Source organism: Procambarus clarkii, chromosome 2 (assembly GCF_040958095.1).
Source record: "Procambarus clarkii isolate CNS0578487 chromosome 2, FALCON_Pclarkii_2.0, whole genome shotgun sequence".
Classification (NCBI taxonomy): Eukaryota; Metazoa; Arthropoda; class Malacostraca; order Decapoda; family Cambaridae; genus Procambarus; species Procambarus clarkii.
In genome coordinates, this window is record NC_091151.1 from 44,761,441 (window position 1) to 44,778,198 (window position 16,758).

General features: G+C 40.4%; 1 protein-coding gene across 1 annotated transcript in view; it reads right to left on the minus strand.

Annotated features, from left to right (window-relative positions):
- Positions 1–16,758, minus strand: part of LOC123762313 (uncharacterized) — a 95,301-nt gene that overhangs the window by 35,993 nt on the left and 42,550 nt on the right.

Consider the following 16,758-nt stretch of genomic DNA (forward strand, 5'->3'; position numbering starts at 1 on the left):
TATTTTAATCAAGATTCCAAGGTGGGGCGGTGCAGGGCGGAGGAGTGAGGGCAGGGAAGGGTAGGTGTGTAGGTGTTGGTGGATGTGTGCAGGTGGGCTAGAGGGAGGTGCGGGTGTGTAGGTGGGCTAGGGGAGGTGCTTCAAGGTTTAACACGTGTGTCAAGATAAATTCCCGTCAAGATGGTCACCGTAACACCGTCATGAACAGGTAAGTCAAGATAACTGCAGCAAATTAATAGTGACACTGAAGGTGTGTTCTTGTGGTCACCAATATAACCTCATGACACAGGTATGGTCCCATGATATAACCTCATGACACAGGTATGTTGCAATGAAATAACAAGAGTCGTTTAGTATGTTCTGTAAACTGTAACTTCTTGAAGAAACATATTCATATACCCCAAAGAGCCCAGGTATATTTATTTATTAAAATAGTGACTAAACTCCTAATATGATCTAACTACAACAATTATTGTGTTATATTTTATGCCATAACTGCATTGACTAATGTTATCATCATACGAATATATCCTAAATCATTACCAAAATGTCTGGGAAATACGTTTCATTCAATATAAACGCTAGATCTCAGCTCCAATAGACACAACTAATCCTATTTCTATGTGCAAATGTTTCATTAAAATCCACTTATATAATGAATATTTTTTAATAAATGCCATGGATTGCAGAAACGTAAAAAAATCAATCCATGGAAAACCTTAAAGCATTTGAATCTTTAAGTAAATCTTTGAATTCATTTAAATCCTAGAACCACCTGAATGTTTAATCATTTGTATTATTGATGCCTGCCACATTTACTTAATTTGTAAAGAACATAACAAAATCATATATGATTATTGTCGTTGATGATGTAATTGCTGGAAGAATGTTGTGCCTGATAATGGTAACGAAACGTCATTGGCAATTCCATTGTTTCAATTAATGGTGCAAGACGTTGTTTATCTTATTAATTTGTTTAAATATCAAATTTTAATCACATTAGCATTGCGTAAAGAAATTTGCAAGTACGTAAAGAAGATTTGCACATAGCCTCTTCTTAGAAGACACAAGCGAATAAACAAATTAGGAATATTTATATACTCAAACATGAGTAAGAACATTCGCATTTTTACAACACAATTGTGTCCAGTTCGTTGACACAGAAAGACAGTTTACAAGACAATGGGCAAAATATATTTTTCGCAGCGTAAGAATGCCAACATTTTTGAGCTGTCCTCAAAAACTGATCAGCGCCATTATCTCACAAAAGATGACCTCAGTAGTGAAAAGCTTCCTAGCAAGATATCTTGGTGTTCGCACAATATATGTAATCGTCAGAATAAGCTTCAGAGTGCAGATAATGAGACTGGAAGACGACATGTGATGAGTGACCCGATGAGTCTCCGCCATCTTCAACACGTCGGCGCGTTCCACCGCCTCCCCCACACACAGCTACCAACCCTCTGGCGGAAATAAGTGGACGCAAGGAATGGCAAACAAAAAAGAGAGTAATTGTTGCTAATAAACTTAGATGAAGAAGCGTCCGGCGTGCTATAATTAACTAACTAACACCAAGTTATTGCTGTACGATGTAAAAGGAAGCATGGTTACATAACTTCAACAGATTACATAAGTTGTCAAACAAATGGTTCCAAGAGATAATGCCTAATAAATGCAATGTTATTAGAACGGATAAGGGAGAAAAAGGGACCAGATGGACAGAATAATGAGAGGGTGACTAAAAGAAATAACAGCGTTGCATGATCACGACACCGTAAGTAGAATGAATCAGAGAAAAAGGTAGTTGAAGTCCACTCGACACATTATTTTCAAAGTAAGAATGATAAAGCAGAATGGGTCCGAGAATCATCCTAAAGATAACCGGAAGGCAAAGAGGCAGAGCCAAGGAATTGGTTTTCCAATGGTTTCATACTTAACTAGGTAAGCACTAGTTAGAGAAAGGTGCCTCAATTTCTCACCACAATGGAGTCACTACACTCTTGTCATTCAAGAAAATGCCCCAATTCCTCGCCATACAGGAGGAGCAACAACAGTCTGGTGGCTCAAGAAGTTGCCATACTTGTTCCTCGTCATACTGGAGAAGTTCCCCCACAGTCTGGTGACTGAAATGGACAGAGGCCTCTGTCTCTGCATGACTGGGGACCGGACCATTCCGCCAGATGACGGGACGATGTGGAACTGTACCCGCGGTGGACGGGACGATGTGGAACTGTTCCCGCGGTGGACGGGACGATGTGGAACTGTTCCCGCGGTGGACGGGACGATGTGGAACTGTTCCCGCGGTGGACGGGACGATGTGGAACTGTACCCGCGGTGGACGGGACGATGTGGAACTGTTCCCGCGGTGGACGGGACGATGTGGAACTGTTCCCGCGGTGGACGGGACGATGTGGAACTGTTCCCGCGGTGAACGCGTTGTGATAATATCCCGAAATACTATTTTTATCATTACTACGAAACTGTTTTTTCATATAATTATAAAAGCTATTATTATTATTATTATTTCATTGTGGTTGTTATTTTATTCATGAAATTAACAATAATTAATAATAATTAATAATAATAATAATAATAATAATAATAATAATAATAATAATAAATTATTAGTAGTAACAGTGGTAAAATTCTAATAGCTTTTATCCCTTATATTAACCTATATTGTTGTCCAAGTGCATCTGTTCTCCAACATATATTACTCAACACAACAAGGTGCAGAACCATGAATTTGAAAATATTAACACAGAGTGAGAGAAAATAACTAGCAAAACAGAACAAAACAGAGAAATTAGAAAGTAAGCAAACAGATCATATTTGCCCAGAGTATCTGTACTCACATAATAATGTTTGCGGGGGTTGAGCTTCAACTCTTGTCCTGCCTCTCAATCGTCAATCAACTGGTGTACAGATTCCTGAGCTTACTGGGCTCTATCATATCTACATTTGAAATTGTGTATGGAGTCAGCCTCCACCACATCACTGCCTAATGCATTCCACCTGTTAACTACTCTGACACGGAAAAAGTTATTTCTAACGTCCCTGTGGCTCATGTGGGTACTAAGTTTCCACCTGTGTCCCCTTGTTCGCGTACCACCAGTGTTGAAGAGTTTATATTTGTCTACCCGGTCGATTCCCCTGAGGATTTTGTAGGTAAAGATCATGTCTCCCCTTACCTCCCTCTTGTGTGTGTGTGTGTGTGTGTGTGTGCGCGCGCGCGCGTGTGTGATCCCCACACTCATAATTTCAGTGGAGATTTCAAAACTTACTTATTATTATTTTTATTTTTTATTTATTTTATTTTTATTTATTTATTATTATTTAAACTTATCATTATTTAATATTTCGCAAAAGACAAATTCTACCCTCAAAACATGCACACAAGTCCAAATAAAACCTGAAGGAGAAGCCAAATGCATATCACTCCTGGCCAAAAATAATTATCTAAATTAACCTAATTATCGTGATAAAGTAAAGATAAATTCTACAGGTGTAATTGAGTTACACCTCAGTTGCACCTCTATTCTACCATACCTTCCTGGTGGGGACAACTGGGACAGGTGACTGTGGCTACCCTGAGCTTGCTCTGCTCGTTCATCAACAACCGACTGATATTGATCGTGTGGTGAGTCAATCAAGTGCTATTGATCGAGCATAGTTGACTCATCAGACCCGTTGTGGTACTGGCATGAAATGACACACTGCACCCAGTTAGCAGCAACACTGGGTTAACCAATCCAGTGAGAAACACAGGGTTAACCAATCCAGTGAGAAACACAGGGTTAACCAACCCAGTGAGAAATTATTAAATGTTCAACGAAGGGACCAACTAAATAAGCACAAGTCTTGTATCATTCTATTTTTGTGTAACTTAAATTTTAATGCAATTTCATCATCAGCGATTTTGTATTGAGTGTAACACTGAAGGACGGATGTAATAAGACAGGATAAATCGACGGGATTAATGTTAAAGACAGGATAAACGGACGGGTGTAATGTGTAAGACAGGATAAATGGGCGGGGTAATATGTTCCACACGATGAACGAACGGATGTAATGTGTTAGATATGTGAATGGACAGGTTTAATGCGCAGGAATCGGTAACCTGACGGGTGTAACGCGCAGGAAACGGCGAATGGACGGGTGTATTGTGTTATATGAGGTTAATGAACGGACTCAATGTGTAATGTATTTAATCTCCTCCTCCTGCTGCTCCTCTTCCGTCTCCAGTCTCCAGCAATTAATGTGGCAAATGAGGCGATGGTAATAGACACGACAAATAATATAATATATCTACCACTGGGGTTTGTGTCTCTTGCTTCACCAAGTCAGCCCAGTACCGCTTCTCAGCCCTGCCACACCTCAGGCAAAAAGAATTCTACATTGTTTTAACCTCTCTTCATCTTCCTTTCTAGTTAGGACTTCGCACCGAATGTGATTTCATTTCGTGTAACTCAACTCGAAGCATTAATTCACTTACTTGGTTGTTATGAAGGGGCAAAAATGTGATATTTTAAGATGCCGTTCGAGAGAATAACACAATGGAGTTCCGTCGATCCACTCCTGCGCCTCCCGGTGTGACGCGAGAAGCAGCTGTTTCCGTTGACAGTGAGATAATCTTCAGGTCTGGAGAGAAGTGTCGTGTCTAGGCTACGCACACCCTATTACCAACACAGTGTCAGGTGTTTCCGTGTCTACTCGGAGTGCCAGTCGGAGGTAAGGAAGTAAAAGGCAGTACCCTCATGATGCTGAGGAGTCACTAAAGTGTATTTTAGTCAGCAATTCTCCCATCACAATTATAAACCTATACTCCTTCAGTGCTAAAATGTTCCGTGGTGTTTTATACAAGCTTTATCATCATTCCAGTTATTTGAGCTTGTTACATAGTTACTGTCTCAGTCAGCTATGTCAGTTTGTTCATAATATAATGTCACTGTGTTTCAAATACAGAATCCGTAATAATCGCAGTTCTCTATACCTTTCCACAAGCTATCAATCCCTGGCTTGATAGTAAATGTGTTTAATCATGGGCCCGGAGCACCACAAATACACACACACAACACACACACATACACGAAGCTCTCCATGTACCAAACACACCCGGCACACACCACGTCCTTCCTAACACACCTGACGCGAAACACTGACTGAATAGAAGTCACGAACCTCTCCACGCCTCGTCCTCTCCCCACACCCCCCTTCCACCTTTCCTCACCAACCTCATCTCTCTCCACCCTTTCCCCCTCATCTCTCTTTCCATCGAGCCCCTCCCCCTCTCCCCCTCCTCATCTACCACCACCCTGTCCACCATTATCTACCCTTACATATCTACCATCCCTTAGTCCACTTGGAGGATCAAAGTGAAACAGGACCAAAATGTACACTTAAAATTTTTTGCTATAAATATTATGCAGTTATTGCAACTTCAATGCATTTGACGTCATGTGAAAATCAGACTTGTACATCTGCTATTTAGTGTTATGTTCCAGACAACTTAGTGAAGTACCAGAGTGAAAGACGGAGGAGTGAGTCAAAGTGAAACAGAAAGTGCGAGATTATGTTATACAGGAAGTGTGAGAGTGAAACAGAAAGTATGAGAGAGTGGAACAGAAAGTGTCAAAGAGCGAAACAGGAAATGTGAAACTGTTAAACAGGGAATGTGAGAGAATGAGACAATAAGTGGAAGTGAGACAGTTCGGAGTGCCAGAGTGAAGGATATGCGATAGTTTCACCTTGTGAGAAACGTTAAGTGAATCAGGGCGGAGTTCTTCAACACGGTGACTGAAGCGTCGCTATGCCTTGTCTCTCCTCTATTGCGTCTGCTTTCGCTGGTGTATGGTACATACCTTCCAGACACGGTACCTACAGTACCCTCCGAGACACGGTACGTGGTGTAACCCCTGAGCAATCGGTGCGTGGAGTACCTTCCGCGACTCGGTACTCCAGATATCCACTCAGGAAGTGGTCATTAGCCTTTAATGACTTATTACCTGAGAAACATGCGTTCGTAGATGGATCTGAGAAACGAGAGTGTGAGAGCGAGCCGTGGCGGAGGGGGTTCTTATGTTATAAATGGTCCACTGGTCTTCTGTGGTACGTGTCTTCTGGCGGACCACAAGTTCTGGTCTCCTACGTTAAGTGTCTTCTGGCGGACCACAAGTTCCGGTCTCCTACGTTAAGTGTCTTGTGGCTGACCACAGGTTCTGGTCTCCTACGTTAAGTGTCTTATGGCTGACCACAGGTTCTGGTCTCCTACGTTAAGTGTCTTATGGCTGACCACAGGTTCTGGTCTCCTACGTTAAGTGTCTTGTGGCAGACCACAGGTTCTGGTCTCCTACGTTAAGTGTCTTATGGCTGACCACAGGTTCTGGTCTCCTACGTTAAGTGTCTTGTGGCTGACCACAGGTTCTGGTCTCCTACGTTAAGTGTCTTATGGCTGACCACAGGTTCTGGTCTCCTACGTTAAGTGTCTTGTGGCAGACCACAGGTTCTGGTCTCCTACGTTAAGTGTCTTGTGGCTGACCACAGGTTCTGGTCTCCTACGTTAAGTGTCTTGTGGCTGACCACAGGTTCTGGTCTCCTACGTTAAGTGTCTTGTGGCTGACCACAGGTTCTGGTCTCCTACGTAACGTATCTTGAGGCTGTAAGTAGGTTACTTGTGAAAATTGAATGGGTAGCAGCCCGTAATGAGGACCTGATCTTCCTGCTTCTCATTCACTGGCGTGGATATACACGTGCGGGGAAACCTACCTTGATGTACTTCCCTAGATTCTAAGACGTTCCTTCGTAACTACTGATCAAGTAATGAATTAACTCTTATACCTCATGTTTCCATTTGTTTGACACAGCGACTGAAGAAGTTCTTCTTAACATCTCTCAGACTCGTTTGTCTCTCTAGTTTTTATCCACGGTATCAAGTTCTATCGTTTCTCATGAGGCATATTGTATGTCAATTTTCCTTACTGTCTTGTTCGTTGTCATCATTTGTCTCTCGTCGTTCTCTCATCCAACGAGGTGAGGTTGAGCTTTCTAAATCATTATCTGAGAAGCTTCTGCAAGATTCATGCAATTTTCTAATTTAATTTTTATATTTTTACAGATAAGCATTTCATTCCGGAGCAATTTATTCTTCAATGAGTCTGACGTAACACAGAACTTTGTTCTGAAAGTCCTTTAGTTAAAGTTTCTAAAAGCTATATATAGCTATATATAACTGTTTATTACTAGATATCTACTATATACTACTCACACACACACACACACACAGGTGTTTGTACTAGTCTGGTTTGCCACCAGACTAGTACCCGAGCTGAGAGGTATGAGCTACGAGGAGAGACTACGGGAATTAAACCTCACTTCGTTGGAAGACAGAAGAGTTAGGGGGGACATGATCACCACATTCAAGATTCTCTAGGGAATCGACAGGGTTGATAAAGACAGGCTATTTAACACAAGGGGCACACACACTAGGGGACACAGGTGGAAACTGAGTGCCCAAATGAGCCACAGAAATATTAGAAAGAACTTTTTTAGTGTCAGAGTGGTTGACAAATGGATTGCATTAGGAAGTAATGTGGTGGAGGCTGACTCCATACACAGTTTCAAGTGTAGATATGATAGAGCCTAATAGGCTCAGGAACCTGTACACCTGTTGATGGACAGTTGAGAGGCGGGACCAAAGAGCCAGAGCTCAACCCCCGCAAGCACAACTAGGTGAGTACAACTAGGTGAGTACACACACACACACACACATACACACACACACACACACACACACACACACACACACACACACACACACACACACACACACACACACACACACACACACACACACACACACACACACACACACACATTCACAAGACTGCCAAATTCTTGTAAAGCAATTCATCTGCCGAAACACATCCGCTATTAAACCTAAGGTATACAAAAAATAATCAACCACAACACGGACGAACAATCTTTTTGTGTCAAAGATTCCTGTCTGCAGGTCTGGCCTGAGAGCCGTTTACAGCTTAAACAATTAGGAATTCCGTTTATTCGTTCACCTTGAGATGCTACGAGATGTTCAGCAGCCTCGACCATCGCAGAAGATACCGGATGATCATGTACTTTTCCCCGGTAGCCTCGTCTGCCTATTGTCCAAACCTCAGTATTCACTTATTGAAGAACGTAAGGGGTATTGGGGAACTTTACAGCGAGTAAAATAACATAAAAACAGGGGGTTGTTTCCGATTTACTCTGTCTCTGTCTCTCTGTCTGTCTGTCTGTCTGTCTGTCTGTCTGTCTGTCTGTCTGTCTCTCTCTCTCTCTCTCTCTCTCTCTCTCTCTCTCTCTCTCTCTCTCTCTCTCTCTCTCTCTCTCTCTCTCTCTCTCTCTCTCTCTCTCTCTCTCTCTCTCTCTCTCTCTCTCTTTGGTTGAAGAGACAGTTCGCTAGTCATAGCGTGCTGTTACCGCCGCCTCGCTACACTTTCCTCCGCGGTAGGGAGCGCGCCGGGTCCCACGACGGGCTGGATGCCCACCATACACAGCCTCGTATCGTGTCGAAAATGTGTAGACTGTGACCTGATTTTCCTGGTTAGTTACTACTCAGTTGGGGAATAGTTGCTTAGTAATTACGAATATCACTGGGAATATATATAAATAAAGAGTTTTCGGTTGCATATTGGCTTGGGGACCAAGCCAATAATATATATATATATATATATATATATATATATATATATATATATATGATTTGAAGAATATACTCCATCATCAGTACTAAACCAAAGAAGTCAAAAGCCAAAACTCATAAATAATAAGTTCAGAAATTTATATAAATCAGCTTTCATTAGAAATACTAAGACAATGAAACCTAAATAAAAAAAATTTATATATTCAAATCACAAAGCAAGATTTATATACAGAATAGAAAATAAAAATCATCAAGACCTAACAACGTACATCAAGGAGACGATAATTAGTGAGTGAATAGCTGTGTTGAGGACTCGGAACTGTCCAACTCGGGTCTCATTTAAGCGTTCAGATATATTCCAAGTTGTTGAGATCTAGTCGATTAGAATGGGAAGTCAGAACAGTGAAATCGCTGCTAGTGAGAGGGGGTGTGGTTCATTTACTTCCCGGTGACCCCCCAAATAGCAGAGGACGCAACTTGCCTAAGGGGCAAACTTGCACGGTAAGAGTACCCACAACCCGTTCTCACACTAGGTTGTTTAAAGCAGCGGCCGTCCTCCCCAGACGCATTAATCAATTTTAACATACTGTGTATTAAACATTGGTTTGTTCTTATATAAAAATTGATATTATTATATATTCAAATTCTATGTATAGTTAGGCGTAAGTTAGGTTAGATGTTTAGGTTATGTTGACGATTATTTATATTTGAAGTACGTGGTTGGAGCATTGATAGAATTGTGATTCGAACAGAAGACGTGAAAGAAACACTTGTTCCGGAAGTATTCGGACGTCATCAGTTGTGAGTCGTGTGTAAATCGTTTTTAATTCATAAACAGAATGTTTGGCGAGTGCATAGAATGGACTTTGGGTCTTTGCTTGGAGGGCGGCTGGATATTCAGCCAGTCTTCCAAACAAAAACCCATAAGTGATTCCATGCACCCGCCAAACCCCCTGTTTGTGAATGAAAAACGGTTTACACACGACTCACAACTGATTTTGTTCGAACTACAGCGCGATAAATGCTTCACCCACGTACTACAAATACAAATAATCGCCAACAGAACCTAAACACCTAACCTATGCTTATACATGCACAATATGCTAATATATTATAATATTAATTTATATTTGAGAAAATTCCTGTTTTGAATGAACAGCATGCACAAATTTATGAATGCGTCTGTGGGGTCGACCGCTGGATGTAATAGATTTGTGTCGAGGATGGCTTGGGATATTGCAACCCGTCCTCGACTCAAGTCCATTACATTCAGCGGTCAACCCCACAGACGCATTCATAAATTTTAACATGCTGTTCATTCAAAACGGGAATTTTCGCAAGTATAAATTAATATTATAATATATTAGCATATTGTGTATATATAGGCATAGGATAGGTTAGGTTAGGTGTTTAGGTTCTGTTGGCGACTATTTGTATTTGTAGTACGTGGGTGAAGCATTTATAGCGTTGTGATTCGAACAAAATTCGTCAGTGAAGCACTTGTTCCGGATATGTTCGAATGTCAGCAGTTGTGAGTCGTGTGTAAACCGCTTTTCATTCATAAACAGGGGGTTTGGCGGGTGCGTGGAATCACTTTTGGATCTTTGTTTGGAGGACGGGCTGGATATTGTGTTTAAGGTTTCGTTAGGTATTCTCAACGTATCGAACGTTACAGTTCGAACATATAATAATGTAAACAGCACAAAATCTGAGGTCAACTGATTTTAAATAGTTTCCAGTACTATGATTATTGGTAAAGACATACTGAAAGCAATTTTATGGATAAGAATGTCTGAGAATAATACGAAGTTTCTTTCATATATAATAGATTATATTACCTAAATATAAAAAATTGACATAAAGAATATCTTAGGGACAATTTTAACGATTGGTAAAAAGTTTCTTATCGTTAAGTAGCTGAAAAAGATAGACAAAAAAAATAGATAAAGGAACGATAGGTATTTTATAATTTCCTCAAAATTCTGTAAACTACTTTGCTTGGAAAGGAATATAAATATATATAAAATATATATATAATATATAAATATATAAATATATAATATATATATAATTATATATAATTATATATATAACTATTTTATACAATTAACCTCACCCCCCATCTGATTTTCCCTGAACTCTAAGCTTCCACAATATCAATTCAATTTCTTTCTTTATTATGCACCCCCATACCCATCCCTTGAGCTGTTGGAAAGGGTTACAGACACACATTATCGTGATAGAAAATTTCTTTACTTCGTGTTTTTATACAGTCTTCTCCTTGACCCAGGCAATCGTCTGCTGCTCAAGCCCATCACATCCTCACCCCTGTGTGTCTCCTTTCCTACGTCTGAACCTCAGACGAAGATCGACAAAACCATCTTCATTGTTCAGTTAAGGTCAGATCAAGGATTTCAGTTTAAGTTTAAGATAGGTTGTAGACCTGTCAGTTTTAAACCGTTCCACAGTCTTAGGATTTTTAGTGTTGTGTATTATATTCCTTCTTTCCTACAGAATTTAAGTTTAAAGCTGTTAATTCTGTCTAGCTTAAGGATGACAGTGACGTCAACAAACTCTGTAATCATAAGCTGAAAAGATTAATATTAAAGAAGGGCTGCGAAATCCCCCTTGACATTTCCTCGGCTCCTCCCAAACTACAGCTTTGTTCTCAGTGAGTTTCTTGAGCCGTTCATTGTTGTTCAAGTATGTTAAGAGCCCTGGAGGAAGTCTCCCACTCACTGTCTTAAGCAAGCTTCCTTCTTGCGAAGCTCTTATGGATTTTTATACCTGTTGGTCCTAAATTTCTGTTAGCAATACAAGTCCTGTTGGATTTGTACTGCTGTTGGTCCTGTATACCAGTTGGTCTTGATCTCCTATTGGTCTTGATCTCCTGTTGGTCTGTATTACTGTTGCGCTTAAACACCGGCTGGTGACTCGCACTAGGGATAATTATCAGTAAACAAAGAAGAATCTCCTGGAGAAGGAAAATTTAACCCATGGTTTTCTTGTCAAATATTTGTTAGCAACTTTTCTCAGTAATCATATGTCCAACAAACTCACTTGTACATGTTATTATGGCAAAGTTTCCGTTGTAATTGTGAGTCATGATTCATCAAGCATTTACCCATCCATTTACGAAACCTGTACATGTTTCAACAATCAAGATGGCTTTGTTTGCATTTATTCAAGTTTACATGGTTCATAACTGCCCATCCCAAGGTTATAAGTGTTATAAAAGCCTTGTAGTGCTTCGGAGCTAATAAACTGTTTAATAAATGCAAAGAAACCGCCATAAATGTGGAAAGATGTACAGGTTTCGACGCATTTTAACTGGATGCAATGCAAACCAGTCAACTAACTCCCAAGGGCGTATTTACTGCTAAGTGAACAGCGCCATCGGGTGTAAGGAAATATGCCCAAACGTAACGCTGTGTCCGGGAATCGAACTAGAGACCAGTCGATAGTATACTCACTGTTGGTAAGTTCTCCAACAAATACATGAAACTTGTTTTGAGAATCATCTCCAATTTCTGTTGAATAGGTTGGTCACCAACAGTCTCGCTGCGTCCTCCATCACTGCGAAGTCACCAGACTCGCAGTTACAAGCATACCAAGTCTGAGTATATCGATACCGAGAGGTATACCTCGCTTCTTCATGTACACTGAGAGTTTACTTTAGTCCTAGACTATGTTCAGAACTAAAGTAAACTTGCTGGCTGGTTAGTAATCAATTGTGGTGACCTTTATAACCCTCCAGAGGTTGACAGGCCTGGAACTCAGCACTAAACTAAGCCTCAAACTTATCAGACCTGCCTCAAACAGCTGCTATACAATGTTCTTCATAGCCTGCATTTGAGGAGCCTCCGGTATGTATATCTTCCTCCATGTCTAAGAGTTTGTGTTTCATCCCTCCTTAGTTAAACAGATAGATCTTAGATGTCGTAGAGAATTATATATGGTGAATAATATGAGTGGTTGTCACACTTCCACCAGCGCCCATACCATGAGGATTGAGTCCTTAATAAACTAATTCAACTGTAAAATTATTGGCTTTATATATGTTTGTTCCTTAGTGTAATCGTGTTTGGTATAACCTTCCGAAGTCTTCTTTACCTTCTTTTAAAACTTTTTCTTTTTAGATAGTAAACACACATTACATATACATAACACACACATATCCAGCATACATACACACTCACATATCACACACACAAACTAAAACAAAGAAACGCAATTTACTGAAGCCAGTGATGTAAACAATTCCCTAATCTCAATATGCCTCAACACAACACAATCCTAATCAATCAATATTCTTTCTGCATTAAAAAAAAAAGTCCTGAAAGCGCTCAAAAAAGTTCAAACAAATGAATAACTCACATAACCTTTAATCTTTAACCTCTTGAAATTTTCAGCTTATTGGATTTTCCTTACCATTATTGAACTGTTCCTCGTCACACACCGAACAATAAGCCTTTGTCTAGAACAAACTGAGCCCGTCATGGTGATGCTGGTGTCTGTGATCACCAATTTCCGTGGGTGTGGCTTCCTTGGATTCCAAACCCAACTGGTTAATTATGCTGGGGAAATCGTATGCGACTAGTGAGCCGTGGACAGGAGGAGGATAGGTTATGGTTTAACGGGTGGACAGGAGGATAGATTGCTGTGCTTGGACAGGGTAGGTTACGGTGGGGTAGTGAACGGGAGGATAGGTTAGGTGGATGGATAGAATAGGTTACGGTAGGTGTCGGGACAAGAAGATAGGTTACAGTTGGCGGGTGGACAGTATGAGGATAGGTATACAGAAAGCAGAAGGGGAAGCTGGTGACGGACAGGAAATACCATGAAGCTGTTGTGCATTGTATTACTGGAATGTTAACAATAGAACTGTTTTTGCCAGATGACAGGGACACTGATAACTGTTTAGTGTGACTAATAGTAATAATAATAATAACAATAATAGTCGTAGTAAACATTAAAAACAGAATATAAATTATCTTCTGACAACTCTGACAAGATCTGAGAACCTTTGTGAATCTTACTTTCTTTAACGCCTTGGTGTGAGCCTTTACCTTATGCCAATCTATGATTGTGAGGTTCTGTGGTCTATTTTTATAGAGCTGTCTGTGTCTATTTTATAGAACCCGGAGTTTGTATCTGTATCTCATTTACGGCACGAAGTATGTACTGTGTCTCAATACACTTGGCTCTTCTGTGTCTGTCTTTCATGTGGTGAATGTCTTTGTATTTATCTTCCAAGACCCCTCGAGACTTGAGTCTCATTTAGGAGGCGGAGCCTGAATTTAGGGTGCGGCAGAAGCTTGGCAGGAGTGTTTGAGACATGGGGCAGGTGTGGGGGCAGGTATGAGAGAGGTATTGGGTAGGTGTGGGGTAAGTATGGGGCAGGTGGGATCTTAGTCTGGAGATCTTGCACGGTATAAAGCAGAAGCAACTAGTCATTTCCGCCCGACCTGGTAAGAAACTTGGGTGTGGTTCTCTATTTCTACCAGAACACGGGTGATGCTGGGTGATGATCTGCTCCTGTTCCGGGCATGCTGGTGTTGGTCTACCCAGTATACCGGCATTCCGGTGTTGCTCTGATCCATGCAGACGATGCTGATGTTGATCTGTCCATGGTCTGAACGATACTGATACTGATCTGTCTCTGGACCGGACGATACTGATACTGATCTGTCTCTGGACCGGACGATACTGATACTGATCTGTCTCTGGACCGGACGATACTGATACTGATCTGTCTCTGGACCGGACGATACTGATACTGATCTGTCTCTGGATCGGACGATGCTGATGTTGATATGTCCCTAAACCTGACGATACTGATGACCTACGCCAGGACACATGCCATGCCCGTGTATCCTGCCCCAGGATTCAGGCAGTAATAGTAATCAGACTTTATTCTCTTTAGGACGCGCAGCTATTGCTAAACATTTCAGTTTTGTCCAATTTATCAATGTCTCGACGACTTTTATATACGTAATATTATTGCTCCTTTTTTCCACTCTTTTCTTGAGGGTTTCTCTCAGCCTTTCCCTGGGGCTCAGTTCCCTTAGTTCAGAGTCCAGTCTCGTAGCAAACTTCTGGACATTCTCTTGTTTTATTTTGTGTTTTTTCAGGTGGAGATGCTACACTGCGGCTACATATTTTAGTTCTGGTTTAACATATGACGTATAAAATAGCACGAAAGTTCTAAGACTTCACGAATGTTTGCAAACTTTGCATGAGGTTGAATAGTTAGCTTATACCTCCAGTTATTTGTTTTTTTTACTTTTTTGACTCGAATTTGTGTTTATCATCGTGTAGTCATCTTGTAGCTTTCTCATCCCTGTCCCAAATCCCATCACCTTGCATTTACTTGGATTAAAGTCTAGCAGCCAATTCGCAAATCATCTCTCTAGTTTTGTTGTCTGAAGTCCACTTGGAATATTCTGCCATAGACTTCTGTTGTCTCATATTTTGTTATCGTCGGCAAACATTGACATGAAGGATATCCTACTCCACTAGTCATGTCATTGATATGAAGCATATCCTTTTCCACTAGTGTATCCTTCATGACATGTAATTGGCTCGATGGATATCCTACTAGTTATCTCATTGTAATGAGGGGCATCTCGTGACATGAGGAGCAGGGATAACCTGTTCCTCTAAAGTCATGTCATTTGACATGAACTTTTGTTCAATTATTGATGTAAACTGAGTGTTAACAGTAATATTTTTAACGAAAAGTAATATAAATAGATATCGGTTATCAAAAAGTGTTTCATTTATTAATAAAAATTAAACTTTAATAGTCTTTAAATAATTAATTCACTTCAAAATTTATAACAAATTTTAATAAAAAAATACAAATAAAAACATTGATATCAGGAACAAAAAATTACGGTGCATAAAGTTTTTCTTTTTTTCTTTTTGTGTTTTTTAGAAAAATAAAAAAGTGCTCGAATTTATTTGTGGGTGACTAATGCTAGGACAGGAAGCCGGTGGCTTGTCAAAGGTCCCCCCCATTTGCCCTGGTGATCTTTTCCAGTTGTATTTTAAAACCCAACAGTGTTTTGCCATTTACAACTTCAGTGGGTAGGTGGTTCCATGGGTTAATAACCTTATGGGTGAAAAAGCATCTTCTGTTCACAGTCCTATATTGTGGCTTGTTGAGCTTGAGACCATTTCTACTCGTTCATGTTACATCTGACCTTTTAAAGAAATTGTCCGGATCAACATCCTCCAAATTTATCAGTATTTTAAAGGTTTCAATGAAATCCGCCATGTCCTGCCGGTTTACAGTGTTGTTAGCCTTGTGGCTCTCAACCGTTCGTGATACGAGAGTTGACTTAATACATACACATATATAATAATTTATACAACATAAAATATTCAATTAAAGCTGTATTGGAGGGGGACCTAAACATTCCCACTAATGAGTTATGTGTGGTTTCCTCCGAGGCCAAGGGTCCCCTTCTTCCAGCCAGAGGTGGTACTCCCTTATCTATATAAAGCTTATTATTAAATGCAGGCGATGAGTCACAATAACGTGGCTGAAGTATGGTAACTTCAGCCACGCACTAGAAAATAAAGGGACGACGACGTTTCGGTCCGTCCTGGACCATTCTCAAATCGATTGTCAACTTATTATTATATATTCGGAAGCGTTATATAGTAATGCCGAAACCGATAACGAAACGCTATGTGTGCTAGTGTATTTACGAGAATGAAAGAACTCTTGTATATACAAATAAAATATGAAGATAAAACTATGCTAGTCTTCCTTGCTATTGGGAACGTTTTCTAAAGTACCACTGATGATAATGCAATTTTCTATCAAATGCATGGATAACTAAATCAAATGTTCGTGTAACCCTTATTTGAAAAATATGCATTTTGTTGTAACTCATTATAGTTTTGCGTTGCTGAGGTCCACCTAGGCCAACTACTGATGGCAGTTGGTACATATGTGCTTTAAGATGGATAGAGACATCAGCTGAAAGGAAACGTTGCCCAAGCACTTCTGCCCTGCCGCGGGTAATGAACTTGGGACCCTCTTGGCAGGA